Source organism: Drosophila biarmipes, unplaced genomic scaffold, assembly GCF_025231255.1.
Source record: "Drosophila biarmipes strain raj3 unplaced genomic scaffold, RU_DBia_V1.1 ptg000045l, whole genome shotgun sequence".
NCBI classification, from domain to species: Eukaryota; Metazoa; Arthropoda; class Insecta; order Diptera; family Drosophilidae; genus Drosophila; species Drosophila biarmipes.
The window spans coordinates 1-24,671 of NW_026114551.1; the positions used below are offsets into that span (position 1 = coordinate 1).

Sequence of the window (24,671 nt, forward strand, 5' to 3'; positions counted from 1 at the left end):
TATTTGCTAATATTATACATTATTATGCCTTATAGGTATTATACCTATAAGCCATATACATACGATTTCATTTTTTTATTTATATATGGTTTTGTATTTATAACCATATACCGTATTTACTTTTATAAGGATATGATTGGCGTTTTATATAGTATTGACAAAATTATAAGTTTGACAAACACTTTTTTAAGTCTTTTAGTTAAAATTGTCATTTTTAATTGACTATCTAAACACTAGATATATTTGCACATGGAGCAAAGAGTATAAAAATTGGTCGCGTCACTAATAATATCGCGATACATTTTTACTACCATCAAAATACCACATACGTTTATATGTCCTCTTTATTTAATTTGGTTTCTAAACCTCAGGAATAGTTTTAATTATATGTGCGCTCTAAGTTGAATGAATTTCTTGAATCTCTTTACTTGAATTTCTAAGACTTAAAAATATTTATAAATAGATGTCCTATTGCATAATATTTTTTTATCGCTTCACTTATAAAATAACGATCCTGCCTTTCTACCTTTGAATAAACATTCATATAAACATGGAGAAAAAAACGTTCGCGTCACTAACAGTATGTGACGATAAAATTTTGCTAACATTAAAAGGAACATATTTTTATATGTCAACTCTTAGTTGAATTGGTCTATTGCTTAAGATTCTAGACCTTAGGAATATTTTTATATTATATGTTTGCCAATCTTCGCGTCACTAAAAAGATGACGATTCATATTGTTATTATTAGATGGTCGAGTTGTACTTATATTGATATGTTAATCAAATTGGTCTCTTACTTGAAAATCTAGACCTTAGGAATATTTTTATATTATATGTTTGCCAATCTTCGCGTCACTAATAAGATGACGATTCATATTATTATTAGATGGTCGAGTTGTACTTATATTGATATGTTAATCAAATTGGTCTCTTACTTGAAAATCTAGACCTTAGGAATATTTTTATATTATATGTTTGCCAATCTTCGCGTCACTAATAAGATGACGATTCATATTATTATTAGATGGTCGAGTTGTACTTATATTGATATGTTAATCAAATTGGTCTCTTACTTGAAAATCTAGACCTTAGGAATATTTTTATATTATATGTTTGCCAATCTTCGCGTCACTAATAAGATGACGATTCATATTGTTATTATTAGATGGTCGAGTTGTACTTATATTGATATGTTAATCAAATTGGTCTCTTACTTGAAAATCTAGACCTTAGGAATATTTTTATATTATATGTTTGCCAATCTTCGCGTCACTAATAAGATGACGATTCATATTGTTATTATTAGATGGTCGAGTTGTACTTATATTGATATGTTAATCAAATTGGTCTCTTACTTGAAAATCTAGACCTTAGGAATATTTTTATATTATATGTTTGCCAATCTTCGCGTCACTAATAAGATGACGATTCATATTGTTATTATTAGATGGTCGAGTTGTACTTATATTGATATGTTAATCAAATTGGTCTCTTACTTGAAAATCTAGACCTTAGGAATGTAATATATAAAGGATTAAAAATTCGCCACAAAGCCAAGCAAACAATCAATGCATACAAATAGATTGTTGGTTGAACTTTATATAAGAAGTTCAACACAACAAATAAATTATGCAATTTTATTATCGAATCATCAAGCAAAGGATAAGCTTCAGTGGATCGCAGTATGGCAGCTGCTCAACCACTTACAACACCTTGCCTGTTACAAAAGTCGTTTACAATTGATTCTAGGCTTTGTCATTGTATTAAATAATGCTTTTATATGTAACTAGCGCGGCATCAGGTGATCAAAGATCCTCCCAATTTACTATGTTACAAATTACATTGGCATCACATCCATTGTCGTTTAAAAAGTAAATTATAAACTTTAAATGGTTTAGAAGCCATACAATGCAAATTGCCCCTTATTTATCATTGCAGTCCAGCACGGATACGACCTTAGAGGCGTTCAGGCATAATCCAACGGACGTAGCGTCATACCACTGTTCGCTCGAACAAGTATTGTGCCATTGGTCCGTACCTGCGGTTCCTCTCGTACTACGCAGGAATGCTGTCGCAACAACGTTTTGTCATTAGTAGGGTAAAACTAACCTGTCTCACGACGGTCTAAACCCAGCTCACGTTCCCTTGCATGGGTGAACAATCCAACGCTTGGTGAATTTTGCTTCACAATGATAGGAAGAGCCGACATCGAAGGATCAAAAAGCGACGTCGCTATGAACGCTTGGCCGCCACAAGCCAGTTATCCCTATGGTAACTTTTCTGACACCTCTTGTTAAAAACTCTTTAAACCAAAAGGATCGATAGGCCGAGCTTTTGCTGTCCCTGTGTGTACTGAACACCGAGATCAAGTCAGCATTTGCCCTTTTGCTCTATGTGTGGTTTCTGTCCGCACTGAGCTGGCCTTGGGACACCTCCGTTATTATTTGAGAGATGTACCGCCCCAGTCAAACTCCCTACCTGGCAATGTCCTTGAATTGGATCATACCTGAGTAATTGGAGTTATACCAAATTTTCAAATCAAAAATACATAAATGCACCGTTTTATTAAAGAATTTGTTTGCGATTATATAACAAACTCGTGATACTTTGATCAAGAAGCTTGCATCAAAACCCAATACCATAAGATATAATAAATATATCCGTATAATGGCTAGGAAATGATACACGTTCCATTTAATCAAGTAAGTAAGGAAACAATAAGAGTAGTGGTATTTCATTGGCGATACCAAACCGAGGTCTAATATCTCCCACTTATTCTACACCTCTTATGTCTCCTTACACTGCCAGATTAGAGTCAAGCTCAAAAGGGTCTTCTTTCCCCGCTAATTATTCCAAGCCCGTTCCCTTGGCTGTGGTTTCGCTAGATAGTAGATAGGGACAGGTGTGTCTCGGATCCCTCCGAACTTATTTAACGTGACGTGTTCCGCACTGAAGGGATTACAGCCACGGCATTCTAATATACCCACAAGGGAGTATATAATGCAAGGGTCTGGGTTAAGCGCCAAACCAACGCCCTGGACTAGAAGCTATAGCTATGTACATAGCAACCACCCCAGTAGCAATTTAAGTACTTGCTTGTCGGGCAAGCACTCCCCCTTGCATAGGGGCGAGATCTATCTAAAATCTCTACTGTTCTTTGGGTCGCAGCACCCGAGTTGTATTAACGCAACATCCACGTCGAGCCCGGGGACTCTACCCGCGATATAGGTGTCAACCACAGCCACCACGAAACTCCCACTAGGGGGCCGACCTCAATGAGTAGCCTTGGAGAACCACTCAACCCGTGGCACCGAAATTTCAGGCTCGGTGGGCCTCACCCCTTCAGCTCCGACAAGCTCGGATGGGGCAACCATGTCATATTAGTCGCCTCCTACGACAAGCAATGACAAGCTGTGGCAGTATTCTTCGCCGTTGCCACACGGCAAGGGGGTTTTGGGACTATTGTCCCGGCGCCTGCGGTTCATCCCTCGTCGCTTCCATCCTACGCCTCGAGAAGGCAGCATCAGCAAAAGCTCCTAGGAGACGCATCCGTTCTGGGGTCTCGACTACTCCTGCGACGTTCCATCGTTCTTGGACTCGAACAATGCCAAGGGCATCCAAGTCACGCAAATCGCTATAGAGGCGGCACTCACATAGTACGTGAAGCCAGTCCTCACTCTCCTCTCCACATGAGCATGCGGTTGTGGTGCTGAGGGTTCTACCATGGAGGAAAGCGTTGAACGACCCGTGTCCTGTCAGCAAGAATCCGGCTCTTAAGGTGAAGACAAAGTCCTTCCTCTTGTAGACGAACGCTGCCTCTGGGAAAAACTGGCGAGTCACAAAACCGTGAGCCGCTTGGTCCCATCTGAGTTGCCACTCATTTAGCAGACATTCGTCTAGCAGAGCCATCTTGGATTTCCAGTCCAACACAGACAAGTCCTGTCCATAGAGCCAGTCGCTCTCGTCCAGGGGAACGTGCTTTCTGAGCTTAAACTTCACTGCCATCCTGTGAGCATCTAAATCCATTGGAGGAGCACCAGCAAGCACCTGCAGTGCCACCGTGGACACTGTGCGGCATACCGGTAGGCATCCTAATAGGATGGTCCTCTGGCACGAGGTGAGGAGTCTTAAGGACTTGCCCTTGCTCGCCGCCTTGTACCAGACCGAGGCACCGAAGAGTGCACAGGGGACCATGAGTCCGCTGTATATCGTCCTCTTAGCACGGGAGCTGAGCCCCCAATCGACTCGGAGCACCCGTGCTAGCCCTCCGGCAACTCCAGCCAGCCGATCTCTGAGAGCAGAGATATGCGGGAGAAAGCTCATCCGCTCGCCGACTAAGATGCCAAGGTACCGGCATTTGGTGACGTATGGCAGGCTTGCTCCAGCAAACCGTACCGTCGGTCTCCTAGTGTCTGAAAGATTCCCTTTCAGCAACATGATTGCCGTCTTGCTGGTTGACACACTCACTCCAACCTCAGCTCCCCAGGCTCCCACGATGTCCATCAACTGCTCACCCTTTCGCTCCAGATCGGCACGGGAATTCCCATCGACGAAAAGTAGCAAGTCATCTGCAAACGCGCTCAGAGCACAATGTGGCTCCAGGCGCTGAAGCAGCACATCCATCAGTAGGTTCCAAATAAATGGACCACTGACGGACCCTTGCGGGCAGCCCCGTGTAACCGACACTGTGGCCGCTTCGTAACTGCTGATGATACTGGCACTTCGACCGGAGAAATAACTTTTCCACAAGTCTATCTCTCGACAGCCGACGTCGATAAGCCGATCCAGCACCGCGTTCCACTCAACATTGTCGAAGGCACCCTTGAAATCAACAAAGATTCCCAGCACCCTCCTCTCGCGGCTGGTGGAAACGGTGTTTTTAGCGTGCATCCACGCATCCTCAACGCAGCGTCCAGGCCGAAATCCAAATTGCCATCTGCAGCCATCCGGTAGCACATCCTTCAGTCGATTCACCATGATCCCTTCCAGCACCTTTCCGAACACTGGCAAAAGGCATATGCCACGATAAGAGGCAGGATCGCTCCTGTCCTTATCTGGCCCCTTTACCAGCGGTATCACTCTCGGGTGTTTCCACTCGGCAGGAAAATATCCTTCCGAGAGGCATCGAGAGTACAACTTCGTCAGGTGCTGAGGGATAGCACGCCATACCTCCTTGACGATCCCACCCGTGATGCCGTCCATTCCCGGCGATCGCCGGCTTCTCAGCTTCGCGACGCTGGTTGCCACCTCGAAGGCTTCGAGGGTCGGTGGAGCAGCAGGAGTTATACCCTCACGCACTGTGGATTCCGCAACAGGGAAGAAGTTGCGGAGGAGTATATCTGCGCAGTCGTGCCATGTCGTAAGTAGCGCGCCGTTCGACCTAAGACATCCAAGATCGGTTGTCTTTTTCCGGCCTCGGCATATTCGGTAGGCGTGCCCCCATGGATCATCCTTGTGCCGTCCCACGAAGTCCCGCCAGTTTTGTTCCTTTGTCATCAGGATAAGCTTCTTATACTGGCCTGAGGCAAGCCTTAATCCAGCGGCAAGTCGCTCAACATCGCCGGTGCCACTCCGACGAGCTGCCTGCAGCCTGCGCCTCAGTCTCCTGACCTCTTGGCGCTTGGTACTCAGTTCAGGATTCCACCATATTACGTTTCCCCTTGCTGCAGGTATCCTGCGCCCTATTACCCTGTCGCACACTTCGTGTACGATGGAGCGAAGGGCTGACACATGATCATCCAACGGCGATTCCTCCAGTTCCTCGAGACATTCAGCTACATCCCTTAGTTCTACTCTGAATCTTCGCCAACTTGCATTGGAGAGCCTCCATTGCGGTACCGGAGCTAGGCTCTCAACAGTACTGCTTGGATCTGGAGTAACCTCAACAGTGATGATGTTGTGGTCACTCAGCTCCCAGAAGTCAACTCTCCATTCGTATATTGCCCACACACGCGCTGCTTCGTTGGTGAAGGTCACGTCGATATCACTTCTGGAGCGGTGATTATCGAACGTGAACACCTGGCTGGCCGTATTAAGCACACAGACACCGCTTGCGATGATCCACTCGTCCATGTGCTGTCCCCGTTCGCGATTCAGACGGTCTCCAGAGTTAGCTGGAGTTTTGCTGAACCACATCGGGGAAACCGCATTCGCATCAAGTCCGAGGATTGTCGGTGTCCTGCTGGCTAGCAGCAGAACCGTATCCAGGTAGTCAGTGTAGGGCTGCAGGGCAGCTGAGTACTGGCAGTATACGGAGGACAGAAAAATGGTGCCGTATTTTCCTGTGACACTCACGCACACTCCATAATCCGTCGTCAATGTCTCGATGGGCATGCAGATGGCAGACGGGTCGTCCACGATGATGGCAGCTTTCTTCCTTTTGTCAGCGAAGATTCTCATGCCTCCAGGGAGTCCAGTGAGACGCTTGCCTGCGTCCACATAGGGCTCCTGAATGAGTGCGAACAGGTGGCCAGCATCTCTCATCCGCTTTGCAAGCTCGATGACAGCGCAACGGCCTCGACCACAATTCGCTTGGATGAAGCTGAACATGTTAATGTCTAGCTTGCACCCTGGCTAGCACAGCGCTATATATCGGGCATCCACCCGAGAGCATATAGTGCCCCGAGGGTAGCCCTTTATGGCGGCAGTTACGGCAGTCCACCGCATTTTTGCACTTCGCCGCGACGTGGTCGTTCTGTCCGCACTGGCGGCAGACCTGGTTTTCTCTAGCGTACCGACACTCGCTGACTTTGTGGTCAAAACCAAGGCATCGGTGGCACGCATAGGTGCGCACTTGAGAGCGGCAGCGGTAAGAGAACCACTTGATATACACCCTCCCGCTTTCGAGAACGGCCAACGCCTGATCATCTACTTCCAGCGTCACGTTTATAGTGGCGCTGTTAGCTGCTGACCAGGGCTTGGTCGCCAGGACTACCGCCTTCTGGAACTCCTTCAGCGACATCTCCTCGAAGTTTTTCTCTTTTAACTCCATCATGAACTCATCCGGCGTCACAGTGGTGTCCACATCCTGTACCGTCACCCTGGGTTTTGCGGCAGTGTTTTTGGACACCTTAAGGCCCACCTCAGCGAATTTTGCGGAGGCAACGATTTTCGACATCTCCGCCTGCGATGGCGTGCGAATAATCGCGCCGCCCCGCTTCAACTCTCGCACCTCATGCACTCTGACGCCCAAAGCAGGCGCTACCTCTTTGCGGACCTTGTCCGCAATTTGCCTCCCTGATAAGGCCGGATCATCACATGCAACGACTGCCGACCAGGTCTCCCGGATTTTCCGCGGTGCGGCTACAGGGGCATAGGGGGCGACAGGGGCAGCAGGTGAGGCGATAAGGTGCGCGCCTCTAGCAGCGGCGGCTGCGTATGAGACGGCCGAGGCAACCGGTGTCTGCTTCTTAAGGCGGTCCTCAAGCACTCCAATCCGTATAAGGAGGGCTGCAACAACCTCCTCGTAGCGGTTGGCTACGGACTGCACCTTCACATTTGTGGCCGGGTTGGCATAGGAGACCATGAACATCCTACCGATCTCCGATCGGATGTCCCCCATCTCGGCAGCGACGGCACCATTACCTCTCCACTCCCTATCCGAGAAGGATTTTAGAGGACTGGCTGGTGCAACGAAGGTCTTCTCGTGTTCAGCATAGGATGCAGCAGCGGCGGGGGCTGCGGGAGCGGCAGGGGCTGCGGCAAGGGCAGCGACAGGGGCAGCGGCAGCGGCAGCAGCAGGGGCAGCGGCAGCGGCAGCGGCAGCGGCAGGGGCTGTCGCAGTGTCAGCGGCAGTTGCATCCAGTGCCATCAACTTGCACCTAGAGGCGTCCCTCAGCGGCGCTTTATTGCGCTTACCTCTGGGTCGTCCTCTGCCCCCACTGCTTCCCCTACTACTAGCACTCTCACTGCCAGAATCTCCAACATCCATTTTGGGTGGCGCCATCCGCCGGTTATCGGCAGTTTCAACCCAAAAGCTTTTCCACCAAGGACTTACCCCTTTATTATCAGCTGGTCGGAAAGCTCTATCAGCTGATCAGCTGATAAAAGTTTAGCGATGACACAAACCGCACAGCTGTTTTAGGCAAAATGTGCCTAAATAAGCCTAACGCCTCTCTCAAGAGAGCGCCTCTCTCGTGACACACGTGGCGCAATGGAAAATTTCCAATGGGAAAAAACCCAATTTCACCCGATTTCACCACTTTTACACAGGGAAAACACGCGCACTGGGTTCGCAGGCACAAAACACGAATTTTCGTGCTGTTTCTAGCTTCGTATCTGGTCTCTATCAGTCAATATTGGCTACACTCGCGGAGCGTACGGAAAACACGTCTGTTCGCACGAGCAATCTAACACCGACAGTGTGTAGATAGGGACAGTAGGAATCTCGTTAATCCATTCATGCGCGTCACTAATTAGATGACGAGGCATTTGGCTACCTTAAGAGAGTCATAGTTACTCCCGCCGTTGACCCGCGCTTACTTGAATTTCTTCACTTTGACATTCAGAGCACTGGGCAGAAATCACATTGTGTCAACACCCGCTAGGGCCATCACAATGCTTTGTTTTAATTAGACAGTCGGATTCCCCAAGTCCGTGCCAGTTCTGAATTGATTGTTAATTGATAATCGTTATAATTAATAAGAACTAATTGGTTTAACCCAATTAGTATTCTTAAAAATTTTAGCAAGAAAGTTCCACAATTGGCTACGTAACTAAACTATCCGGGGAACAAGTAACTAACATAAATGCTAGAAACTCTATTTACCCAGAACGAGCACATAAACCATGTTATTGTTTCCCAATCAAGCCCGACTATCTCAATCTTCAGAGCCAATCCTTATCCCGAAGTTACGGATCTAATTTGCCGACTTCCCTTACCTACATTATTCTATCGACTAGAGACTCTTCACCTTGGAGACCAGCTGCGGATATTGGTACGGCCTGTTGAGAAGTTTGCGTGTCCCCACCATAAATTTTTTTTTTTTTTTTTCAAGGTCCGAGGAGAAAATATCGACACAACAGTATATGTCATGCTCTTCTAGCCCATCTACCATATCTCTCTGCGAAAGACTTCCATGGTAGTACGGCTATAAAACAGAAAAGAAAACTCTTCCGATATCTCTCGACGGCTTCTTTATGGTCGTTCCTGTTGCCAGGATGAGCACGAGGCCCATATTTAATAACAAACGGATACTCAACAGGTTACGGAATTGGAACCGTATTCCCTTTCGTTCAAAATTATTCAAGTATATTAATTTAGCTAGATTTTATATAATATATATATTTGTTTGGCATTTGTATTTTACTTGAAAATTTTCGGCTTTCGCCTTGAACTTAGGACCGACTAACTCGTGATCAACCACTGTTCACACGAAACCCTTCTCCACTTCAGTCCTCCAAGGTCTCATTCGATTATTTGCTACTACCACCAAGATCTGTACCAATGGCAGCTCCATGCAGGCTTACGCCAAACACTTCTACGCATACCATTGTACCTTCCTACTCACTAAAGTTTCAAAATTTATATTACAAGTAATATAAATCATCTACTTTAGCGGTAATGTATAGGTATACAACTTAAGCGCCATCCATTTTAAGGGCTAGTTGCTTCGGCAGGTGAGTTGTTACACACTCCTTAGCGGATTTCGACTTCCATGATCACCGTCCTGCTGTTTTAAGCAACCAACGCCTTTCATGGTATCTGCATGAGTTGTTAATTTGGGCACCGTAACATTACGTTTGGTTCATCCCACAGCGCCAGTTCTGCTTACCAAAAGTGGCCCACTGGGCACATTATATCATAACCTTGAACTTCATATCAAGAAAGTTAAGGTTCTTACCCATTTAAAGTTTGAGAATAGGTTAAGATCGTTTCGACCCTAAGGCCTCTAATCATTCGCTTTACCAGATAAGATTATTTTATATAATATTAAAATGCACCAGCTATCCTGAGGGAAACTTCGGAAGGAACCAGCTACTAGATGGTTCGATTGGTCTTTCGCCCCTATACTCAATTCTGACAATCGATTTGCACGTCAGAACTGTTTCGGTCTTCCATCAGGGTTTCCCCTGACTTCAACCTGATCAAGTATAGTTCACCATCTTTCGGGTCACAGCATATATGCTCAAGGTACGTTCCAGTTAGAGGCATAAATAATATAAATATCATTATACATAACTATATAGAACGCCCCGGGATTGTGTTAATTAGCTATAAATAGTTAAAAAACTAATCCCATTATTAGTCAAGTTAATTACGCTATTAGGTTTATATCCCAATAACTTGCACATATGTTAGACTCCTTGGTCCGTGTTTCAAGACGGGTCCCGAAGGTATCCTGAATCTTTCGCATTGTTAATCCTACAAGTGCATATAATAAACACAAAAATCAATGATAATTATGCCATTATATAATTCCGAAAAATTAACGCACTGTATTCATATAAATCTATCAGCACTTTATCAAATTAATAACATTTATTCTGTGTTAAAATGCAAGCAAATTAATTTGAATAAACTATAAGTTATATTTTATGATAAATTTGGTATGCTAATAGATTACAATGTCCTTATATGGAAAAAATGCACACTATTATCATAATATTGTTTAAATATTACAATTCTAATGATGAATTTTCCATAACGGATATTCAGGTTCATCGGGCTTAACCTCTAAGCAGTTTCACGTACTGTTTAACTCTCTATTCAGAGTTCTTTTCAACTTTCCCTCACGGTACTTGTTTACTATCGGTCTCATGGTTATATTTAGTTTTAGATGGAGTTTACCACCCACTTAGTGCTGCACTATCAAGCAACACGACTCTTTGGAAACATCATCTAGTAATCATTAACGTTATACGGGCCTGGCACCCTCTATGGGTAAATGGCCTCATTTAAGAAGGACTTAAATCGTTAATTTCTCATACTAGAATATTGACGCTCCATACACTGCATCTCACATTTGCCATATAGACAAAGTGACTTAGTGCTGAACTGATTTCTTTTCGCTCGCCGCTACTAAGAAAATCCTTGTTAGTTTCTTTTCCTCCCCTAATTAATATGCTTAAATTCAGGGGGTAGTCCCATATGAGTTGAGGTTGTGTATAACTTTTATATGCAATTAATTCTTTATATATAATGATAAAACATTTTATTAAATTCGTTATATTAATAATATCTGTATATAAATGGCATTTGTTTGATTTAACGAATCAACGAAGAACAATAATATTGTCAACGGTTTTCTATTTTCTAATCATTAATAAGAGACAATTCTAGATAAATTTTTATGCTAGACATTTCTCAGTATCATTTGATTGAAAAAGAAAATATTTCTCTTCGTTTTTCACATTCAAATTATTTACTAATGTGAGATAATGTTTTTCATATATTTTTTAATATTATGAATAAAATAATTAAATTATTATTATCCAATAATATACCATATGCTTATAAAATTTCATTATAAAATTTGTATAAGCAACTTAATTAGCATAGTCTTACAACCCTCAACCATATGTAGTCCAAGCAGCACTATAAAATTAATTAAAGTACATAACAGCATGGACTGCGATATGCGTTCAAAATGTCGATGTTCATGTGTCCTGCAGTTCACACGATGACGCACAGTTTGCTGCGTTCTTCATCGACCCATGAGCCGAGTGATCCACCGCTTAGAGTTTTATAAATTGGTTTCTTAATTTTGTCAAATATGTTTTTATTGAAAGAAATTAAAAATACACCATTTTACTGGCATATATCAATTCCTTCAATAAATTTATTTTTATACCTAAAACGAATGCTGCGAAATGTCTTAGTTTTATATAACCAATATATATCAAAGTATTTCTTTTTAAATTGCATTTATTGTAAATAAATATATATATATATATATTAATACTTTTTTAGCGATATAAATTGAAATTTATATAAAACATTAACCTGTATAAAACCAGGTACAACATTGTACATTTTAGGTTGTTGCATTATCCAATGTATGCGCATAACTGAGATGAACAATACATATCGCAACGCGTGTATATTATGGTCCATATACACACAGTATTTTAATTGTGTTTATATACAATAATAATTTAATATTATTATTTTAATAATTCGATTTGCTTGTTCGAATTTTTATTTGTTTGTTTTGGCTGCTTATTATTTCTCTCATATGTATTAAATACAATATATAATTTTAATATTTGCATTATTTCGATTTGCTTGTTCGAAATTTCATTTGATCTATATTAGATCATATACATTTTGGCAATTCATATTTTATTTGTATTACTATAATGTATTTATTATAATATAAACAAATATTTTATTAACGGTAAGGATATACAATAATAATTTAATATTATTATTTTAATAATTCGATTTGCTTGTTCGAATTTTTATTTGTTTGCTTTGGCTGCTTATTATTTCTCTCATATGTATTAAATACAATATATAATTTTAATATTTGCATTATTTCGATTTGCTTGTTCGAAATTTTATTTGATCTATATTAGATCTCATATACATTTTGGCAATTCATATTTTATTTGTATTATTATAATGTATTTATTATAATATAAACAAATATTTTATTAACGGTAAGGATATACAATAATAATTTAATATTATTATTTTAATAATTCGATTTGCTTGTTCGAATTTTTATTTGTTTGCTTTGGCTGCTTATTAATTTCTCTCATATGTATTAAATACAATATATAATTTTAATATTTGCATTATTTCGATTTGCTTGTTCGAAATTTCATTTGATCTATAATAGATCTCATATACATTTTGGCAATTCATATTTTATTTGTAATACTATAATGTATTTATTATAATATAAACAAATATTTTATTAACGGTAAGGATATTAAAACATTAATGATCCTTCCGCAGGTTCACCTACGGAAACCTTGTTACGACTTTTACTTCCTCTAAATAATCAAGTTCGGTCAACTTTTGCGAAACAACCGTAACACGCAAGGCGTCACAGTGATCACGTCCGGAGACCTCACTAAATAATTCAATCGGTAGTAGCGACGGGCGGTGTGTACAAAGGGCAGGGACGTAATCAATGCGAGTTAATGACTCACACTTACTGGGAATTCCAAGTTCATGTGAACAGTTTCAGTTCACAATCCCAAGCATGAAAGTGGTTCAGCGGTTTACCCGGACCTCTCGGTCTAGGAAATACACGTTGATACTTTCATTGTAGCGCGCGTGCAGCCCAGGACATCTAAGGGCATCACAGACCTGTTATTGCTCAATCTCATTATTGCTAGACGCAATTTGTCCATTTAAGAAGCTAGTGTCCTTATAATGGGACAAACCAACAGGTACGGCTCCACTTATATAAACACATTCAAACACAATAAACATTTTACTGCCACCATGAATGAAGGCTATATAAGCTTCAACACCATAATCCTGAAGATATCTATTTAATATATTTGAGTCTCGTTCGTTATCGGAATTAACCAGACAAATCACTCCACGAACTAAGAACGGCCATGCACCACCACCCATAGATTCGAGAAAGAGCTATCAATCTGTCTTACACACTTATGTTCGGACCTGGTAAGTTTTCCCGTGTTGAGTCAAATTAAGCCGCAGGCTCCACTCCTGGTGGTGCCCTTCCGTCAATTCCTTTAAGTTTCAGCTTTGCAACCATACTTCCCCCGGAGCCCAAAAGCTTTGGTTTCCCGGGAAGCGACTGAGAGAGCCATAAAAGTAGCTACACCCAATTGCTAGCTGGCATCGTTTATGGTTAGAACTAGGGCGGTATCTGATCGCCTTCGAACCTCTAACTTTCGTTCTTGATTAATGAAAACATCTTTGGCAAATGCTTTCGCTTAAGTTAGTCTTACGACGGTCCAAGAATTTCACCTCTCGCGTCGTAATACTAATGCCCCCAAACTGCTTCTATTAATCATTACCTCTTGATCTGAAAACCAATGAAAGCAGAACAGAGGTCTTATTTCATTATCCCATGCACAGAATATTCAGGCATTTGAAGCCTGCTTTAAGCACTCTAATTTGTTCAAAGTAATTGTACCGGCCCACAATAACACTCGTTTAAGAGCACTAATGCAGGTTTTTAAATAGGAGGAACATATGAAAAAATACAAGTATCTAAGCACATGTAAGAACTCCACCGGTAATACGCTTACATACATAAAGGTATAGTACTAACCACAATTGTAAGTTGTACTACCCGTATGAAGCACAAGTTCAACTACGAACGTTTTAACCGCAACAACTTTAATATACGCTATTGGAGCTGGAATTACCGCGGCTGCTGGCACCAGACTTGCCCTCCAATTGGTCCTTGTTAAAGGATTTAAAGTGTACTCATTCCAATTACAGGGCCTCGGATATGAGTCCTGTATTGTTATTTTTCGTCACTACCTCCCCGAGCTGGGAGTGGGTAATTTACGCGCCTGCTGCCTTCCTTAGATGTGGTAGCCGTTTCTCAGGCTCCCTCTCCGGAATCGAACCCTGATTCCCCGTTACCCGTTGCAACCATGGTAGTCCTAGATACTACCATCAAAAGTTGATAGGGCAGACATTTGAAAGATCTGTCGTCGGTACAAGACCATACGATCTGCATGTTATCTAGAGTTCAACCAATATAACGATCTTGCGATCGCTTGGTTTTAGCCTAATAAAAGCACATGTTCCATAAGGTTCATGTTTTAATTGCATGTATTAGCTCTAGAATTACCACAGTTATCCAAGTAACTGTTAACGATCTAAGGAACCATAACTGATATAATGAGCCTTTTGCGGTTTCACTTTTAATTCGTGTGTACTTAGACATGCATGGCTTAATCTTTGAGACAAGCATATAACTACTGGCAGGATCAACCAGAATAATGTTTTTATTCATATTTCATTCATATTTTTTGAATAGAAATTAGCAATATATATGTTGTTATAGATTTTATTTCTATCGAATACGGCCATTTTTATATAGCATTCGTATACGTTTGTTTTCCAATTTATACTTGTTTCGCCACTAATAATAACAAGTTTTTATTGATGTCAAAAAGAATCATATTCTTTATAAACACAATATTTATTTTTCATATATTTTCTTTATATATGCACATTTCATTCTAAAATATCATTTTTGTTCGACATACATAATATATTGTATCCACACATGTACAATTTTTGTTTAACCAATATAAGATATTGAGTTAATCATTTGTATTTTGACGATAAATTTAAAATTTATCTATATATATCCATATAAGTCTCTGGTAATATATAAAATAGAACCGAGTGTATATATATAATTATTACTACTATATTTATTTCTTAAATAATATATACTTATATATTATTTATATATATACTCTTTATTATATATTATATAATTTCTTAAATAACTCTCTTAATAGCTATTTTTTATTATCAACAATATAAGTTGATATTAATATTGAAAATGTATTCATAATTACATTTTTATATTTCTTTGGTAGACTTTTATGTACTATTATTATTTAATAATACACATATAATATAAATCATGTTAGCCTACCTCCTAAAATTAACGATAAAATTCGGAAACAATTTGTTATTCTATGTACAATAGAAACTTGGCCTTTGTTTCAACGTTATTATCTTTGGGCTTAAAATATTAACCGCGGAGCCAAGTCTCGTATTCAAATAAATGAATAAAGAAACAAATTTGACGGATAATATCTTCTCTACTGACATATGTCAATAGCAGACGGCCGGCCCATTGACCATCCTATAGTAGTTTTTGGACACGCTGTCTCCCATTCGGGTATATTCAATTTACTTTGCCACTCACCCATATAGTGTTCTCTTATATAATAAGACAACGCACTTTTATATTCATTATATGGATATATTGCCTTCCTCATATTTGCCACACCACCTATAGTAGTTTTTGGACACGCTGTCTCCCATTCGGGTATATTCAATTTACTTTGCCACTCACCCATATAGTGTTCTCTTATATAATAAGAAAACGCACTTTTATTTTCATTATATGGATATATTGCCTTCCTCATATTTGCCACACCACCTATAGTAGTTTTTGGACACGCTGTCTCCCATTCGGGTATATTCAATTTACTTTGCCACTCACCCATATAGTGTTCTCTTATATAATAAGAAAACGCACTTTTATTTTCATTATATGGATATATTGCCTTCCTCATATTTGCCACACCACCTATAGTAGTTTTTGGACACGCTGTCTCCCATTCGGGTATATTCAATTCTCTTTGCCACTCACCCTTATAGTATTCTCTTATTTAATAAGAATACTAAAATACTTCTCATATTATAGATGTAATCTATTAACTTCTCAATATCCATACGGTTTATGTATGGTATTGACAAAATCCTATGCATTTGCATAAGATTTATTTTGCCACAATTTATAGTACTAGTGCCGCCCTCACTAGGTATAAATATCTCATTTCGCTAGTAGTGTATGGGCAAATTCTACTAGCTATTCTCATAAATATGTCACTTATATGCCATATCTATACAATTCATGCACTTTTATATGTATATTTGCTATATTATACATTATTATGCCTTATAGGTATTATACCTATAAGCCACATCCATACGATTGCTTAATATAAATATATGTATAATTTTTTATACATATTTTTTTTTTATTTATGTATGGTTTTTTATTCATATCCATATACTGTATTCACTTTTATATGGATATGATTGGCGTTTTATATAGTATTGACAAAATCATAAGTTTGACCAATACGAGGAGAGGTCCGCCAACGACCACCTCCCTATAGGTGTTTTTGGACACGCTGTCTCCCATTCGACTGCTTACTATACTAGGGGCTGCCCGCTCCGTATGATATTCTCTCGTATAACAAGAGAATGCAAGAAATATTCGTATTTTATGAATATAATCCATTTATTTTTCAATATCCATACGTTTTACTTAGTTTTTTGTACGGTATTGACAAAATCCTATGCATTTGCATAAGATTTATTTTGCCACAATTTATAGTACTAGTGCCGCCCTCACTAGGTATAAATATCTCATTTCGCTAGTAGTGTATGGGGAAATTCTACTAGCTATTCTCATAAATATGTCACTTATATGCCATATCTATACAATTCATGCACTTTTATATGTATATTTGCTATATTATACATTATTATGCCTTATAGGTATTATACCTATAAGCCACATCCATACGATTGCTTAATATAAATATATGTATAATTTTTTATACATATTTTTTTTTTATTTTTGTATGGTTTTTTATTCATATCCATATACTGTATTCAATTTTATATGGATATGATTGGCGTTTTATATAGTATTGACAAAATCATAAGTTTGACCAATACGAGGAGAGGTCCGCCAACGACCACCTCCCTATAGGTGTTTTTGGACACGCTGTCTCCCATTCGACTGCTTACTATACTAGGGGCTACCCGCTCCGTATGATATTCTCTCATATAACAAGAGAATGCAAGAAATATTCGTATTTTATGAATATAATCCATTTATTTTTCAATATCCATACGTTTTACTTAGTTTTTTGTACGGTATTGACAAAATCCTATGCATTTGCATAAGATTTATTTTGCCACAATTTATAGTACTAGTGCCGCCCTCACTAGGTATAAATATCTCATTTCGCTAGTAGTGTATGGGCAAATTCTACTAGCTATTCTCATAAATATGTCACTTATATGCCATATCTATACAATTCATGCACTTTTATATGTATATTTGCTATATTATACATTATTATGCCTTATAGGTATTATACCTATAAGCCACATCCATACGATTGCTTAATATAAATATATGTATAATTTTTTATACATATTTTTTTTTATTTATGTATGGTTTTTTATTCATATCCATATACTGTATTCACTTTTATATGGATATGATTGGCGTTTTATATAGTATTGACAAAATCATAAGTTTGACCAATACGAGGAGAGGTCCGCCAACGACCACCTCCCTATAGGTGTTTTTGGACACGCTGTCTCCCATTCGACTGCTTACTATACTAGGGGCTACCCGCTCCGTATGATATTCTCTCATATAACAAGAGAATGCAAGAAATATTCGTATTTTATGAATATAATCCATTTATTTTTCAATATCCATACGTTTTACTTAGTTTTTTGTACGGTATTGACAAAATCCTATGCATTTGCATAAGATTTATTTTGCCACAATTTATAGTACTAGTGCCGCCCTCACTAGGTATAAATATCTCATTTCGCTAGTAGTGTATGGGCAAATTCTACTAGCTATTCTCATAAATATGTCACTTATATGCCATATCTATACAATTCATGCACTTTTATATGTATATTTGCTATATTATACATTATTATGCCTTATAGGTATTATACCTATAAGCCACATCCATACGATTGCTTAATATAAATATATGTATAATTTTTTATACATATTTTTTTTTATTTATGTATGGTTTTTTATTCATATCCATATACTGTATTCACTTTTATATGGATATGATTGGCGTTTTATATAGTATTGACAAAATCATAAGTTTGACCAATACGAGGAGAGGTCCGCCAACGACCACCTCCCTATAGGTGTTTTTGGACACGCTGTCTCCCATTCGACTGCTTACTATACTAGGGGCTGCCCGCTCCGTATGATATTCTCTCGTATAACAAGAGAATGCAAGAAATATTCGTATTTTATGAATATAATCCATTTATTTTTCAATATCCATACGTTTTACTTAGTTTTTTGTACGGTATTGACAAAATCCTATGCATTTGCATAAGATTTATTTTGCCACAATTTATAGTACTAGTGCCGCCCTCACTAGGTATAAATATCTCATTTCGCTAGTAGTGTATGGGCAAATTCTACTAGCTATTCTCATAAATGCCTTCTTTATGCCATATCTATACAATTTATGCACTTTTATATGTATATTTGCTAATATTATACATTATTATGCCTTATAGGTATTATACCTATAAGCCATATACATACGATTTCATTTTTTTATTTATATATGGTTTTGTATTTATAACCATATACCGTATTTACTTTTATAAGGATATGATTGGCGTTTTATATAGTATTGACAAAATTATAAGTTTGACAAACACTTTTTTAAGTCTTTTAGTTAAAATTGTCATTTTTAATTGACTATCTAAACACTAGATATATTTGCACATGGAGCAAAGAGTATAAAAATTGGTCGCGTCACTAATAATATCGCGATACATTTTTACTACCATCAAAATACCACATACGTTTATATGTCCTCTTTATTTAATTTGGTTTCTAAACCTCAGGAATAGTTTTAATTATATGTGCGCTCTAAGTTGAATGAATTTCTTGAATCTCTTTACTTGAATTTCTAAGACTTAAAAATATTTATAAATAGATGTCCTATTGCATAATATTTTTTTATCGCTTCACTTATAAAATAACGATCCTGCCTTTCTACCTTTGAATAAACATTCATATAAACATGGAGAAAAAAACGTTCGCGTCACTAACAGTATGTGACGATAAAATTTTGCTAACATTAAAAGGAACATATTTTTATATGTCAACTCTTAGTTGAATTGGTCTATTGCTTAAGATTCTAGACCTTAGGAATATTTTTATATTATATGTTTGCCAATCTTCGCGTCACTAAAAAGATGACGATTCATATTGTTATTATTAGATGGTCGAGTTGTACTTATATTGATATGTTAATCAAATTGGTCTCTTACTTGAAAATCTAGACCTTAGGAATATTTTTATATTATATGTTTGCCAATCTTCGCGTCACTAATAAGATGACGATTCATATTATTATTAGATGGTCGAGTTGTACTTATATTGATATGTTAATCAAATTGGTCTCTTACTTGAAAATCTAGACCTTAGGAATATTTTTATATTATATGTTTGCCAATCTTCGCGTCACTAATAAGATGACGATTCATATTATTATTAGATGGTCGAGTTGTACTTATATTGATATGTTAATCAAATTGGTCTCTTACTTGAAAATCTAGACCTTAGGAATATTTTTATATTATATGTTTGCCAATCTTCGCGTCACTAATAAGATGACGATTCATATTGTTATTATTAGATGGTCGAGTTGTACTTATATTGATATGTTAATCAAATTGGTCTCTTACTTGAAAATCTAGACCTTAGGAATATTTTTATATTATATGTTTGCCAATCTTCGCGTCACTAATAAGATGACGATTCATATTGTTATTATTAGATGGTCGAGTTGTACTTATATTGATATGTTAATCAAATTGGTCTCTTACTTGAAAATCTAGACCTTAGGAATATTTTTATATTATATGTTTGCCAATCTTCGCGTCACTAATAAGATGACGATTCATATTGTTATTATTAGATGGTCGAGTTGTACTTATATTGATATGTTAATCAAATTGGTCTCTTACTTGAAAATCTAGACCTTAGGAATGTAATATATAAAGGATTAAAAATTCGCCACAAAGCCAAGCAAACAATCAATGCATACAAATAGATTGTTGGTTGAACTTTATATAAGAAGTTCAACACAACAAATAAATTATGCAATTTTATTATCGAATCATCAAGCAAAGGATAAGCTTCAGTGGATCGCAGTATGGCAGCTGCTCAACCACTTACAACACCTTGCCTGTTACAAAAGTCGTTTACAATTGATTCTAGGCTTTGTCATTGTATTAAATAATGCTTTTATATGTAACTAGCGCGGCATCAGGTGATCAAAGATCCTCCCAATTTACTATGTTACAAATTACATTGGCATCACATCCATTGTCGTTTAAAAAGTAAATTATAAACTTTAAATGGTTTAGAAGCCATACAATGCAAATTGCCCCTTATTTATCATTGCAGTCCAGCACGGATACGACCTTAGAGGCGTTCAGGCATAATCCAACGGACGTAGCGTCATACCACTGTTCGCTCGAACAAGTATTGTGCCATTGGTCCGTACCTGCGGTTCCTCTCGTACTACGCAGGAATGCTGTCGCAACAACGTTTTGTCATTAGTAGGGTAAAACTAACCTGTCTCACGACGGTCTAAACCCAGCTCACGTTCCCTTGCATGGGTGAACAATCCAACGCTTGGTGAATTTTGCTTCACAATGATAGGAAGAGCCGACATCGAAGGATCAAAAAGCGACGTCGCTATGAACGCTTGGCCGCCACAAGCCAGTTATCCCTATGGTAACTTTTCTGACACCTCTTGTTAAAAACTCTTTAAACCAAAAGGATCGATAGGCCGAGCTTTTGCTGTCCCTGTGTGTACTGAACACCGAGATCAAGTCAGCATTTGCCCTTTTGCTCTATGTGTGGTTTCTGTCCGCACTGAGCTGGCCTTGGGACACCTCCGTTATTATTTGAGAGATGTACCGCCCCAGTCAAACTCCCTACCTGGCAATGTCCTTGAATTGGATCATACCTGAGTAATTGGAGTTATACCAAATTTTCAAATCAAAAATACATAAATGCACCGTTTTATTAAAGAATTTGTTTGCGATTATATAACAAACTCGTGATACTTTGATCAAGAAGCTTGCATCAAAACCCAATACCATAAGATATAATAAATATATCCGTATAATGGCTAGGAAATGATACACGTTCCATTTAATCAAGTAAGTAAGGAAACAATAAGAGTAGTGGTATTTCATTGGCGATACCAAACCGAGGTCTAATATCTCCCACTTATTCTACACCTCTTATGTCTCCTTACACTGCCAGATTAGAGTCAAGCTCAAAAGGGTCTTCTTTCCCCGCTAATTATTCCAAGCCCGTTCCCTTGGCTGTGGTTTCGCTAGATAGTAGATAGGGACAGTAGGAATCTCGTTAATCCATTCATGCGCGTCACTAATTAGATGACGAGGCATTTGGCTACCTTAAGAGAGTCATAGTTACTCCCGCCGTTGACCCGCGCTTACTTGAATTTCTTCACTTTGACATTCAGAGCACTGGGCAGAAATCACATTGTGTCAACACCCGCTAGGGCCATCACAATGCTTTGTTTTAATTAGACAGTCGGATTCCCCAAGTCCGTGCCAGTTCTGAATTGATTGTTAATTGATAATCGTTATAATTAATAAGAACTAATTGGTTTAACCCAATTAGTATTCTTAAAAATTTTAGCAAGAAAGTTCCACAATTGGCTACGTAACTAAACTATCCGGGGAACAAGTAACTAACATAAATGCTAGAAACTCTATTTACCCAGAACGAGCACATAAACCATGTTATTGTTTCCCAATCAAGCCCGACTATCTCAATCTTCAGAGCCAATCCTTATCCCGAAGTTACGGATCTAATTTGCCGACTTCCCTTACCTACATTATTCTATCGACTAGAGACTCTTCACCTTGGAGACCAGCTGCGGATATTGGTACGGCCTGTTGAGAAGTTTGCGTGTCCCCACCATAAATTTTCAAGGTCCGAGGAGAAAATATCGACACAACAGTATATGTCATGCTCTTCTAGCCCATCTACCATATCTCTCTGCGAAAGACTTCCATGGTAGTACGGCTATAAAACAGAAAAGAAAACTCTTCCGATATCTCTCGACGGCTTCTTTATGGTCGTTCCTGTTGCCAGGATGAGCACGAGGCCCATATTTAATAACAAACGGATACTCAACAGGTTACGGAATTGGAACCGTATTCCCTTTCGTTCAAAATTATTCAAGTATATTAATTTAGCTAGATTTTATATAATATATATATTTGTTTGGCATTTGTATTTTACTTGAAAATTTTCGGCTTTCGCCTTGAACTTAGGACCGACTAACTCGTGATCAACCACTGTTCACACGAAACCCTTCTCCACTTCAGTCCTCCAAGGTCTCATTCGATTATTTGCTACTACCACCAAGATCTGTACCAATGGCAGCTCCATGCAGGCTTACGCCAAACACTTCTACGCATACCATTGTACCTTCCTACTCACTAAAGTTTCAAAATTTATATTACAAGTAATATAAATCATCTACTTTAGCGGTAATGTATAGGTATACAACTTAAGCGCCATCCATTTTAAGGGCTAGTTGCTTCGGCAGGTGAGTTGTTACACACTCCTTAGCGGATTTCGACTTCCATGATCACCGTCCTGCTGTTTTAAGCAACCAACGCCTTTCATGGTATCTGCATGAGTTGTTAATTTGGGCACCGTAACATTACGTTTGGTTCATCCCACAGCGCCAGTTCTGCTTACCAAAAGTGGCCCACTGGGCACATTATATCATAACCTTGAACTTCATATCAAGAAAGTTAAGGTTCTTACCCATTTAAAGTTTGAGAATAGGTTAAGATCGTTTCGACCCTAAGGCCTCTAATCATTCGCTTTACCAGATAAGATTATTTTATATAATATTAAAATGCACCAGCTATCCTGAGGGAAACTTCGGAAGGAACCAGCTACTAGATGGTTCGATTGGTCTTTCGCCCCTATACTCAATTCTGACAATCGATTTGCACGTCAGAACTGTTTCGGTCTTCCATCAGGGTTTCCCCTGACTTCAACCTGATCAAGTATAGTTCACCATCTTTCGGGTCACAGCATATATGCTCAAGGTACGTTCCAGTTAGAGGCATAAATAATATAAATATCATTATACATAACTATATAGAACGCCCCGGGATTGTGTTAATTAGCTATAAATAGTTAAAAAACTAATCCCATTATTAGTCAAGTTAATTACGCTATTAGGTTTATATCCCAATAACTTGCACATATGTTAGACTCCTTGGTCCGTGTTTCAAGACGGGTCCCGAAGGTATCCTGAATCTTTCGCATTGTTAATCCTACAAGTGCATATAATAAACACAAAAATCAATGATAATTATGCCATTATATAATTCCGAAAAATTAACGCACTGTATTCATATAAATCTATCAGCACTTTATCAAATTAATAACATTTATTCTGTGTTAAAATGCAAGCAAATTAATTTGAATAAACTATAAGTTATATTTTATGATAAATTTGGTATGCTAATAGATTACAATGTCCTTATATGGAAAAAATGCACACTATTATCATAATATTGTTTAAATATTACAATTCTAATGATGAATTTTCCATAACGGATATTCAGGTTCATCGGGCTTAACCTCTAAGCAGTTTCACGTACTGTTTAACTCTCTATTCAGAGTTCTTTTCAACTTTCCCTCACGGTACTTGTTTACTATCGGTCTCATGGTTATATTTAGTTTTAGATGGAGTTTACCACCCACTTAGTGCTGCACTATCAAGCAACACGACTCTTTGGAAACATCATCTAGTAATCATTAACGTTATACGGGCCTGGCACCCTCTATGGGTAAATGGCCTCATTTAAGAAGGACTTAAATCGTTAATTTCTCATACTAGAATATTGACGCTCCATACACTGCATCTCACATTTGCCATATAGACAAAGTGACTTAGTGCTGAACTGATTTCTTTTCGCTCGCCGCTACTAAGAAAATCCTTGTTAGTTTCTTTTCCTCCCCTAATTAATATGCTTAAATTCAGGGGGTAGTCCCATATGAGTTGAGGTTGTGTATAACTTTTATATGCAATTAATTCTTTATATATAATGATAAAACATTTTATTAAATTCGTTATATTAATAATATCTGTATATA

At 38.5% G+C, this 24,671-nt stretch overlaps 3 non-coding genes and 1 pseudogene across 3 annotated transcripts; all 4 read right to left on the reverse strand.

The window, feature by feature from the left end:
- Positions 1–1,646: 1,646 nt before the first annotated feature.
- Positions 1,647–11,106, reverse strand: LOC127012291 (large subunit ribosomal RNA; annotated as a pseudogene).
- Positions 11,107–11,508: 402 nt separating this feature from the next.
- Positions 11,509–11,687, reverse strand: LOC127012288 (5.8S ribosomal RNA). The gene has a single exon (XR_007765795.1). It is a non-coding gene; the product is annotated as a 5.8S ribosomal RNA (ribosomal RNA).
- A 1,203-nt stretch (positions 11,688–12,890) lies between these two features.
- LOC127012293 (small subunit ribosomal RNA) lies at positions 12,891–14,885 on the reverse strand. The gene has a single exon (XR_007765798.1). It is a non-coding gene; the product is annotated as a small subunit ribosomal RNA (ribosomal RNA).
- A 5,729-nt stretch (positions 14,886–20,614) lies between these two features.
- LOC127012289 (large subunit ribosomal RNA) lies at positions 20,615–24,585 on the reverse strand. Its single transcript, XR_007765796.1, has one exon. It is a non-coding gene; the product is annotated as a large subunit ribosomal RNA (ribosomal RNA).
- Between the last annotated feature and the right edge of the window lie 86 nt (positions 24,586–24,671).